Raw genomic sequence first — 12,596 nt, 5'->3', positions numbered from 1 at the left:
TTTTGTTCTTCCGGGAAACGAGAAGAAAGTTTGTAAATTGATAAAGTCTCTTTATGGTCTTAAACAAGCGCCTAAACAGTGGCATGAAAGATTTGATAGTGTAATACTATCAACCGGATTCGTACATAATAATGCAGACAAGTGCATTTACTCTAAATTTACAAAAGAATATGGAGTAATAATTTGTTTATATGTCGATGACATGCTGATTTTTGGTACGAATCTACAAGGAATTACCGAGACCAAGAAGTATCTAACCTCAGTTTTTAAAATGAAGGATTTAAATGAAGTTGATACTATTTTGGGAATCAAGGTCAAAAGAGATAACAAGCAAGTGACTTTGTCACAAGCACATTATATAGATAAAATCCTTACTAAATTCAGTCATTTAGGAATAAAGGGGTATAATACTCCTTATGATTCTAGTGTTAAGCTAACTGCAAATACTGGAAGAGCAGTAGCACAGTTGGAGTATGCAAGTGCGATAGGTAGTATGATGTATGCAATGCATTGCACTAGACCCGACATTGCATTTGCTGTTTGTAAACTTTCAAGGTTTACCAGTAATCCAGGTAATGATCATTGGAAAGCAATAAGTAGAGTACTTGGATATTTAAAATATACAAAGCACTTAGGCATTTGCTATAATGGTTTTCCTAATGTATTAGAGGGATATTCTGATGCAAGTTGGATTACAAGTGTTAATGATAATAAATCCACATCAGGATGGATATTTACTCTAGGCGGTGGAGCCATTAGTTGGGCATCCAAGAAACAAACATGTATTTCCCATTCTACTATGGAATCTGAATTTATTGCATTAGCAGCTGCTGGAAAAGAAGCAGAATGGCTGAGGAATATGTTACTTGATATAAAGTTGTGGCCACAACCTATGCCAGCCATTTCCATATTCTGTGATAGTGAGACTACAATGTGTGTTGCTCACAATAAAATATATAATGGGAAATCGAGACATATAAGCTTGAGACATGCTTATATAAGAGAATTAATTACAAATGGAGCTATAGCTATAATATATGTGAGATCAAATAAGAATTTGGCTGATCCACTTACGAAGCCATTAGGTAGAGATGTAGTACAACAAACTTGTGGAGGGATGGGGCTGAGACCCTTAAATTAAATACAAGGAATAGGAACCCCACTTTGAGTTAGTATACACTCTAACAATATAAGTTCAATGGGTAATAACAAGTTACTTGTATTGTTTAAGCACTGATCTCCTCTTTAGGAGCCCTAATTCTATTGTACTACTTACTGTTATATGAGGAGTTTAAGGAGTTGTTAAATGCTTGTTATAACAGGGGCATAAAGACAAACTCCAAAGTGCATACTGTTACATGAAGAGGTTGATTAATCTTAATGGAATTATTAATGTCTGGAGTAACAGGGACATAGTAACTAATTCCACCTATATGAATATTGAAGTGGTGCCGCTTCTAGCAAGATTTAAAGGGTTGATCTTGTAAATATTCATGAATTCAGGATGAGCACATGGCCGTAAACGTGCTAAAGCGAATACTGGATTTTCTAAGCTACTAGATAACGCTGTGTGTGTGGTACTTTCGGTTTTGGCACAAGGATTTGTGGTTCAAATCTTAAGATACCATTAACTTCGTCAAAACTTTAATATACTTACACTAAAGGAAAGTTCAAATCTGTAAAAGATACTTTCAATTATTCACAAGTGTTATGAAGTGAAATAACAAACTAGTGGGGGATTGTAAGATAGTTTGTTATTGGCAAGTTGGAAGTGGGATTCTTCCCACATCGGAAGAAAGAAGTTCCGTGCATGTCATGTGAAATAACCCCGGGACCGACCTTACTCGTACCGTGTCTGTTAGCCTCGGAACTGATCATTATGAAATAGCACATAACAAGCACGAGATTGACTCAACAGGCACGAGACTGACTCAACAGGCACGAGATTGACTCAACAGACACGAGATCCTAGAGTTAATTATTTTTAACAGAAAAATCAAATTTATTTGAATTTTAAATTTAAAATTCGAATAAATAGTCGTGTCTGTTTGTGAAACAAGACATCTTTTCTGAAAGGGTCTGTTGGTTGCCTATAAATACACAAGAATTCCAACGAAATGATATAGAAAATCACAAGTGTTATTGCAGGCTTTGTTGTATCCTGAAGAGAATCGTTTTGTATTTTCCCTAAATTAGTATACAGGCGATAACTCTTTAAGGACAGTCAATTTTCATGCCTCAAAGCCAATTTTGATTATTATTTTCTTAACAAATGCTACTTGAACTACAAGTGCCCAAGCTCCACCGCACATTTAGGGAGGGTAATGACGTGGCAGATACTCTGGCAAAATATGGCAAACAACTACTCCTTCATAACCAATCCGATATTTTTCTTTTTGAAAATCCCCCCCACCCCAAACATTATTTTCCAGTTATTAGATTTTGATGTAACTGGGGGTGTAAAAAAAAAAATCTATTTTCAAGCAAAAGAAAACAACATTCTATATAAACGTATCTTTTTTTTTTATTAGCATAATTTGCATCTTTTTGAAATCGCCAAAGTTTTAAAAATGAACCTTGTCTAATTACTAAAAAAATAAACCTTTTGAAAATTAACCATTGATATCAGTATGAAATATATTACACAGCTCGTCAACAAAATACTCCTTATTTTATAAAATTGTGATAACTGGCATTGAGTACTTTTGTAGATTGATCATTTGCTACCACATTAATCTGCAAGAAAATTCTATAAATAAAATATTATTTATTTTAAAATTAGAATTATGAACTTTTAGCATTAAACATTTTAGTGCTTAAATGGAGTGAAGAGCCAAATTTGCATAAAAGACTTCATTCACAAATTACTACTTAAGGCAACAAAGGAAATAGTGTTTGATGAATACGATGAAGAGTTGGTTTAAACGGAAGAAATCAGAATGATTTTTACGTTAATGCAACAGAGAATATGGTGAGAAATTTTTTTTTTGTTTTGAGAGTAGTTTCAGTGAAAAAAACAGAAGGCTCTTAAGGAACCATTTGTCCATAAAACATTTAAGTGTTATATTTCTTCAATTCATTTCTGATAGAGATTTTTGGCTTTTGCACAGGACCCACAATCTTTTATTTTTTATCTACAGTTGACCCACATTCCACTATTCACCTTTTCTTCTTTGTTTAAGCTCAACGTCACTAAATGAACCCTACAAATACACTAGTTAAAATTAGAAGGTGACCTCGTACAATTATTGTTGGGTGAGTCTTGCTCAAAATAAAAAAAATTCAGTTCATGTAGTCTAAAGCTGCTAACCTGGATATTGCCTGTTTGAAAAGTCTATCTTGTAACTGTATTTGGTATAACTGTATAGTTTTGGATTGTTTGTCTGCCATACAAGTACGGCATGTAATTTGGTATAACTATCAAAGATTAATCATCTGTTGGTGGAAATTAAAGGTGTAATTATAAGGTGATTTTTAATATCTAATAATAAATAAAATTTAATAGTTTTATTTGCACACATATTTTTCACATTAAACTTTATTCATTTGTCCATTTATAAAAATTAAATAAAAAAATTATTTAATTTTATTTTAAAATTAAAATATTTAACTATGTAACTGTACTTGTGCAACAAAATATGGCGCATAAAATTGCATTGTAATATGCTACGCCAAACTATATATATATATATATATATATATAGTTTGAGAGAGAAAGAGAGAGAGGTTGGGCCGAGAATAGTGGTAGAAAGTGACGAGGCAATGGTGAATTCAATAATGAAATTTTGATTTCTGTTAACTTAGCTCTTTCCCATCGAACTTTATATTATTTGTGGAAAAAATAGAAATAATTAAATTTAGACGTACTCTTTAAAATATTCTTAGCTAAAAATTCATAGCGTTTCCTGAACTTGCACTAAATTTTAAAGTCGGGTCATTCAACTTTAGTTTCCAAGTTTTAAACTTACACTAATTACTTTCTCAATGTAATAAGTCCCACATTTTTTTAAAATGAATTTTCAAAAAATAGTTTTTTTTTCTTTCTTTCCTTTACAACGTAGCTCGCCAAACTCATTTCTAACACCACCACCACCACCTCCCATCAAAATTCATAACAGCAACACAGATCATTCCCCCTTTCACCATCGACATTGACGTCACCACTTCCACTTCACGCTAGAAACCCTCCACCTTTCTATTTCTATACTTCCCATCCTACCAAGTATTTTTTCTCCCAGGCCACAGCAGTCACTGTTTCTGAATAAATCATATATTGAAACATTTTCAATGTTTCATTAATTTATTACTGGGAGAATAGGATCAAAACTGATAAAGTTCGATTGAGCTTTTCTAGTTTATTAAGGTATATAAATGTTAAATAGTACAATGCAACATTTTCCAAATATAAAATATTTAAGTGGATGGAAAGACTTTTAGCGTGAAAATAAACGGTATAAATCCAACTTTAAACGGAAAAATCACTAATAGTTGAGCAAGAAAATTTAATATAACAAATTAAAGTAGTGGTTGCACGATAGATGATATTTTACTTTGCATGTGTGATATTTATCATGTACGTAACAATCAAATGTACGATAAACACCACCACCAAATGCAATTTCTCCCGTTCAGCATTTAAATTAAGCTAGCTTTCTTAATAATCAAGCCAGAAATTTTTTTCAAAGCTATTCAAATTTGAAAGAAGTTAAAAAAAATTCGATAAAGGATGCTTAATAAATGTTAGATATATTTAAAATCTAATATTTTATTTATATACACAGTATAATTTTTCGTAATATTTTCATGAATAGTGGTCAATTGACCACCCTTAGCAAAAAGTGGCTTCGCCCTTGTCAATAACAAACCATATATTATTATAATACGATTGTAACATAATTTCGACAAGTACTTTTTACTGAATGAAAAACCTTTTACATAATACCAAATGCATACTTGCATTAAAGGTTCTTTTTAATGAATTTTTTAAATGTGTGTGGTTACTTAAACTAAATGTAACAATGAAATATCTTTTTGGATGATTTAATGAGAAGCAATATATTTAGAAGTGATAGCGCAAACCAATTAATACTACCTTATGGCCGCACAATTTTCCCTATATAATTTACTTTTTATTTTTCAATTTTTGAAAATAACTTTTGTAATAAGTAAGAAAATATTTAGTCCAAATATTTCTCGCGAGATGCGATTATATAAAAGTGTTTACAATATTTTAACTCTTTATTATAACCCAAATTCAAACACAACAGTTTTTCATAAAGTTGATTATTCGAGAACTAAATTCATATAAAACAAATAAAATTTAGAATTTTTTCCCTATATTAAATTCAAGATTATCTTCAACTCACTGCTGCCCGCGCCTTAAATTCGTGTTATCCAAATACAGATAGCTTCTAATACTATTGAATTAGAACACATATTCCTCATTCACTGGTCATGTCTATCTTTAAGGGTGTGTTTGATGTAACGGAAAATGCTCTCCACGGAAAATGTTTTTCAAAAAAATGTTTTCTTGGAAAACAAGTGGTAATCTTATTCATATTTCGGTGTTTGGTACACAAATTAAGGAAAATAACTTCTCAAGAGTATTTATAAATAACTTAGATACAATAAACATGAAGCTATAAATTTTCGAACCAATAACCTTCCGAACCCACAAATTTCATAAACTTCCGAACCGTTAAGTTTTCGAAACCGCAAACTTTCGAACCCTTTAACTTTATAATTTCTAAACCTGTAAAGTTCCAAACACATAAACCTCCGAACTCATAATTTTGGAACTTGTAAAATTTCGAACCTGTAAACTGAAAGATGAAAAAACTAAAACAAAAAATATATATAAAAAAAATTCTTGGGGGGGGGGGGGGGAGCGGGAGGGGAGGTGTGTGCAGAAAAATAAAAAAACAGAAATTTGAAACTACAAAAGGAAAAAAAATTAAAAAGTTTTTTAAAAAAAATTTTATCGCGCGCGCGCGGGGGGGGGGGGGGTTGGGAGGGAGAATTGAAAAAACATAAATTGGTAAAAAAAAAATTGCGGTGGGAGGGAGTGGGGTTGGGAGAGGGGTAGTAAAGTGGGTGGTAATGGAAAAACTAAAATTTGAAAAAAAAAAGCCTTTTTTGGAGAGGGGGTGGGGTGGGTTGGTGAGGGTGGGGAAGGTTGAGAAGGAGTTTTGGAAAATATTTTCCCTTCTCTTGATAAGAAAAACATTTTAGGAAAATGAGTTCATAAGGAAAATATTTCTCAAAACATTTAAGCCAATCAAAAATAGAAAAATTAAAAAAAAACATTTTCAGGAAAATATTTTCCTTTCCTACCAAACACACCCTAAATGTCATTCATTTTCGTTTTAAAACCGAAAACATTCACGTATAATTACTTATTAAGTTGTTTATTTAAAACTTGACTTGCTTTATGAGAAGTGGTTCAGGGAATCAGGATTTATTCAATGTTGGAAACAATAAAAACGTAGTCCCTTTTTTATCAAGTGGATGTTAAATCAAATAACATAACACAAAATGAAAAGTACGACACCAAGTTTGAAGGTAAAAATAGCACGGTATAGCTAGTTTTCGGACGGGTCATTCAAAAATAGTCAGCGTTTACGAAGTCAATGAAAAATAACCATTATTTTGCTGCAACAGAGACCGGTCCAGCATAATATACTGGAGTTCGGTGCACCTGTGTATGAACTCCATCATATTATGCTAGACCGGTATACTTTGCTGACTCCAGTATAATATACTGGAGACTGGAGTACCGGTGCTCCAAACTCCAGTATATTATACTGGACAATTATAGTTGTTGGAACTCCAGTATATTATGCTGGAGTTCTAGTGTACTTATGCTGGAGTTCCAGCATACTTATCCTGGAACTCCAGTATAATATACTGGCGTATTTTTCGGGTTTTGAACAGTGTTTTCGCTCAAATTTATATTTACATAAAAAGTGGCTAAATTTCGATTACTTTTAAAATTGAGCTATTTTTGAACGACCAGTTGTAAATCTGGTTATTTTTTAATTTCTCCCAGTTTGAAGCATAGCACGGCAGGCCCATTATGTTCTAGAATTGTGTAAAATTCTCAAATAACCACTTTTCAGCATTTATAATTGAAAATAGTCACTTTTATGGAATTTTAACTTTCAAATAACATTTGGAGTTTCACATATGGAATTTGAAACTCCTTCATAGTGGCTGTTTTTTAATTACAAAGCTAAAAATGGCTAGCCCGCGCTATTACTCAAATTTATCGTCCAATCAATCATCATATCATAGCCCCCATTTGGAGTCAGGTTTTTTTCACTTTTAGCTCGCATAAAAAATTATTTATATTTAGTAGCTGAAAAAATTTATGCAATTTGTACAATTTTTATATATAACATATATATATATATATATATATATATATATATATATATATACACACACACACACACACGCACACGCACACGCACACGCACACACTAAAGATATACAAAAAATATATATAATTTTTCGGCTATTATTTTGAGAGTGTCTATAGAGTATCATTTTTCCTTTGGAGCCCCATGCATCAAGCCCATATTTTTGTGGACACTATTTAAGGAAAACTTACACAAATGTCCCAAATAACTCTCAACTTACCAACCTCTAGCCATTAGTCATAGACTTACCAAAACTAGCCAAGTATATATAAAAATTGAAAAACCAAATAAATAAGGTTCTTTCTCTCAAAGAATTACATGTAAAAATCACCTTCCATATTTTTAAGCGTGATTAGGGTTTTACGGATGAGGTAGCAAATAAGGTGATGATATACATATATATATATATATATATATATATATATATATATATATATATATATTCAAAAAATCTAAGCAAAAAAGGAACTTTTTCAATGGGTATAGTTGAAATTCATTGAAAACATATAGATAGGTCAATATACAAAAATTGAGGAAGATTGGAGGTGATTTGGATTGGTTTTATATCAAAATTCGTAATTAAATCGAGTTCAAAAAATTCTTCTGTGATACATGTATCAAACATGCATCATGCATATATCTCACACACAGTTATACATGGATATGCATGTGATACACAATTGATATAAATATGATACATGTGTGATACACAAATGATACACATTGTGATACACATATCATTTTTATTTTCATGTTCAGTTTTTGAATTCTCAATTCAAACCACCTCAAAACTTCACCAAATCATCCCAAAACTGAAATTGAAGCTCCTTAAGATGTACTCAATCCATTCTAATAATACCCACTCAAAACAAAGCAAATATTATTTTTTTTTGCTACAAATAGCTAATTGGCTAATATTAATAATATTTGGCTAATATTAGCAATATTTTATGAATTGACCAATTTTTATAATAACTTACTTATAAATGGACATAACTGATAGTTTCCCACTATTTAATCCATAGCACTCGTTCTATTTGTTATCGGTTGTTAGCCCATAGCACCCGAAAGTCCAATTGTAACAAATACCTCTTAGTAAAAAAATAAATTTCTTAGAAAACTTCAAAGCTATTCAAAAACTAGAAGAAGAAAAATGAAGAAAAAAAGAAAAAGAAAAAGAAGATTCCCATACCAGAAAGTAATACTTCGTGTCAAAAAGATTTATTTCTTGCGAAATCAAACAAAAATATATTTTGACAACCAAAAACAACAGCTTGGTTTTCAAAAACCAAACACAAATGCCCTTTAAAAAAAATTTGCTTAAAAGGGAACTATATGCACAACGTTCCTCGCAATATTTTCCATAAAGACCTAAACCAAATCCACTATGGAAATTTATGTCAAGTCCTTAGTTGTTAACTAAGTACATGTGCGGCACGTGACAATTTGCTCACAATCTTATACAATTTGCTCACGTTCTTGCTATGTCAAGTATCGCTAAGAGAATGGAAGAAAGAACACAAGAGAATTGTTAAAGGAAGTTTTTGTATTAGAGAGAACTTGAATTGTTTGCTTGATGAATTACAAATGAATGACCCCCTTTATATGCTAGTCTCCTAGGGGCTAGTGTGTAAATATCAATTATTACACAAGTCCTTGATATTTACAAAATAAGGGCTTTTTCTAGAATTCTCTACAAGCCTAGAAGATTCCAAGGACTTTTCTAGCAAATCCATAAGGATCTAGGTTTTTCCTAAGGAAATGTTCATACCTCTCTAGAATCTTCTCATAAATGCTAGTCTTCTTCTTATGTAAGCTTTCACATGGCATTAATATATGTCAAATGACACCTATATGACATGATGACATGGCGGGTCATCTCACTTAGCTACATATTTGACGTTCTAAGTTGTAATTACTCTTAATTCTAGTTTCAAATTCTACCGCCCTTAAGAAAGAAAGGAGATGAGCTAATTAAGACGAAAATTCCCAAAAAGAGTTTTCTCTTCTCCTTTTTTTTTTCTTTTGCTTTTTCTTTCTTATCTTAAGGGTCGTTTGGTTTGAAATATAACACAATTAATCTCCGTTTAAATTCTATAGTACATATAAAATATTTTTTCTTGATATAAATTCTGCACAAGTAATATAATCTTTGTATAAAAGTACATCATCTAGTTTCAGGTATTGAACACCACATAACATTTGCAGAGTTCAACATCGAAAATTAAATATTATAATATTAATTTCAAATATAATTTATACTAGAATTTATGTATTAGTTAAAAAATCAAACGATTCCTTGAAGTTGAATGACGATTGACAATGAGAATTGAGAGCTCGAACTCGAAGGACATAAGGACCAAAGACCAAGAATGGAGGGGGAAGGGACCCATCTGAGAGCCTAATTCAAAACAAAACAAAAAAAAGTGGAATTGGGCCCTTCTGTAGTTGGAAAAACGTTTGTTGTTGAGGGTGGGAGATCCGAGGGGATGAAGACAAAGAACATATATTGTGTGCAAAAGCTGTTGAAACAAAGACACATTCAGTGTATGTTATTATGATATCGAACAGATTCTTTGTTTTACATCCACTGTTACAAGATTAGTTTTCTAGCGATTCATAAAATACAGTGTCTCAAAATTGTGAATCCATCTGTATTGAGAAAGCTAAAAATATTAGGGCTTATTAGCGAAAAATGACACACAAAGTCAAGTTGTGTTTGAAGTCCTTTAGCGATAGGTTCTTTTGATTTTTACAAATATTAGTACTTATACCTGTGCATTGTGCGGAAAATATTATATATAATTTTCTATAGAAAAAATATTACTTGAAAACTACTATGCAAAGAAACATGTAAATGATATCATTTTATGAACATGTAAATACACTGGATATTCTTATATTCAAGTCTATCCAAATTCTACTATTTTTCTTGAATTATAATTTTGTTATTTAAGTACTTGAAGAAATTGAAAAAAAAAAAGGATAAAGTTTGTACTTTAAAATAGTTTAATATATTATCATTCTTTTATTTTCTTCATGAAATAGTAGATATTATTTTTATATAAACCCGTCAGCTAATAAATATTGGTGCAACAATATAAAAATAGATAAGTAACAATATAATTAATAGATTAAAAAGTTGTCTGATTTGATATATATATATATATATATATATATATATATATATATATTAGAGAACATTTTGACCAACCAAAAAACCTTGCTATGGTACATAATTTCATTTATATATTATTCGTAACAATTATTACAGTTTGTGAGAATGCTGAAATCTGCTGGCATAGTTGGATCAAATAGAAATTTGGAGAATAATAAATTTTTAATTAAGAATATATTGGTGATGGAGTTAAGGACAGTAGTTTTATTTTTTGTTTTTTTAGAGATATGATTTTTGGGGTTAGGTGTTTTCGAGGAATTGTCTAAATTTATCAATAATTTTTTTGAGTGATATTATTTAAATTATTTTTTAATTAATTCAAATTATAAATATCCTAACATTATATTTATTTCCTCTTTTCGTATATTTTTTTTCTAATGTTGTGTTTGATTATTTTTTCCATTTAGTAATTTACTTATTAATTAATTATCTTTATTTTTATTAAATTATAATTTTAAATCCTTAAAATTATAAAGAGAGAAGCCTTTATTATTATTATTTTCAAACGTCTAAACAGAGAAGTCTTCTATTATTCACAAGAATTCAATTTGTCTAAATTTATAAATAATGCTTCTATATATTATTTACTAACTTTATAATTGTATTTTTTTTTTTGGTGTTTTAAAATTTTTCATGAATAATTGTAAAATTTATCAAATGGCTTTGTAGTATTTTAACACTTGACTTAATCTTATGAATAATAATTTTAATCCTAAATTGCCAAGTGGCTTTTTTTATGCTGCCATTTGGCTTAATATGGTATTTTTGCCTCAGCCTTTTTACTATGTTACTTGTAATTATTTTGAATTTAAATTAGACTTTTTTTCTATGTTTAAATTCAAATTCAAAATAGTAACTAATTAGTAACAACACATAGTGCATAATTTATTTAATTTTTAAATTTAAATTCAAAAAGAAATCAATTATTACCTAACTTAACTAATTTTGCCCTGAAATTGTCAAGTGATTCTTTATTATGTTGCCACTTGACTTACTATGGTGTCTTTGCCTCTCCTATTATATATAAATAAGATAAGATTTTTACTGTATTCCCTGTCAAATACCCAGATGTTTAAATTTGTAGTTTGTTTTCCTTATTTACATTGAATTTTGTATTGTTTTTGTTGTATATGATGTTGAACCACAAATTTCTATAGGAGAAAAATAATGAATCTACATGATGTTCTCTCCTTTACAGTCCGACATGGTAAGGACATCACTTATTAAAGTCTTCATCATCATGTGAATCACAAAGGAATCAAACTTTGGTATTTGCATGGTCATGATCACCTAACAAATGCTCAAGTTATTTGTCATTGTGTTTTCAGAAAGGTCGAATAACCTAATTGACATCTACTTATTTTGTTTTGACACCATGTCTTTTATATTTGACGAGGTTTCATCAACATACTTATAGTTGTTAAAACATACTATTTTAAAAGATATAGTCAGTCAACTTTTAATCACTATACACAAGTTCGAATTTCAGTTTCTCATAACTATGGTTTTATTCTAGTTTTTCATAATCTATATTTTTCTTACTACATCGTGATATATTGTGAAAGTTTTCCTTAAAGCTTGTTAAATGTAAATTTGTATTTGCATTATACAGCTCAAATATAATGGACTATAATTCTTCTATAAGATACAAGTCTTTGCCATCTAAAATGCAGATGCATTTCCTTTTGAACTGGTAATTGAAAAATAGCCAGCGTTTGTAAAGTCATTAAAAAATAGCCACTATTTTGCTGCAACTCGGAAAATTCCAGCATAATATACTGGAGATTGGAGTACCTGTGTATGAACTTCCAGCATATTATGTAGGACCAGTATATTATGCTGGTACTCCAATATATTATGCTGGAATATTTTTCGGTTTTTGAACAATATTTTCGTTCATATTTATCTTTATATGAAAAGTGGCTAAATTTCGATTACTTTTGAAACTGTGGCTATTTTTCAATTACCACTTGTAAATCTGGCTATTTTGAATTTCA

Source organism: Nicotiana sylvestris, chromosome 5, assembly GCF_000393655.2.
Source record: "Nicotiana sylvestris chromosome 5, ASM39365v2, whole genome shotgun sequence".
NCBI lineage: Eukaryota > Viridiplantae > Streptophyta > Magnoliopsida > Solanales > Solanaceae > Nicotiana > Nicotiana sylvestris.
This window is presented reverse-complemented; position numbering follows the sequence as displayed.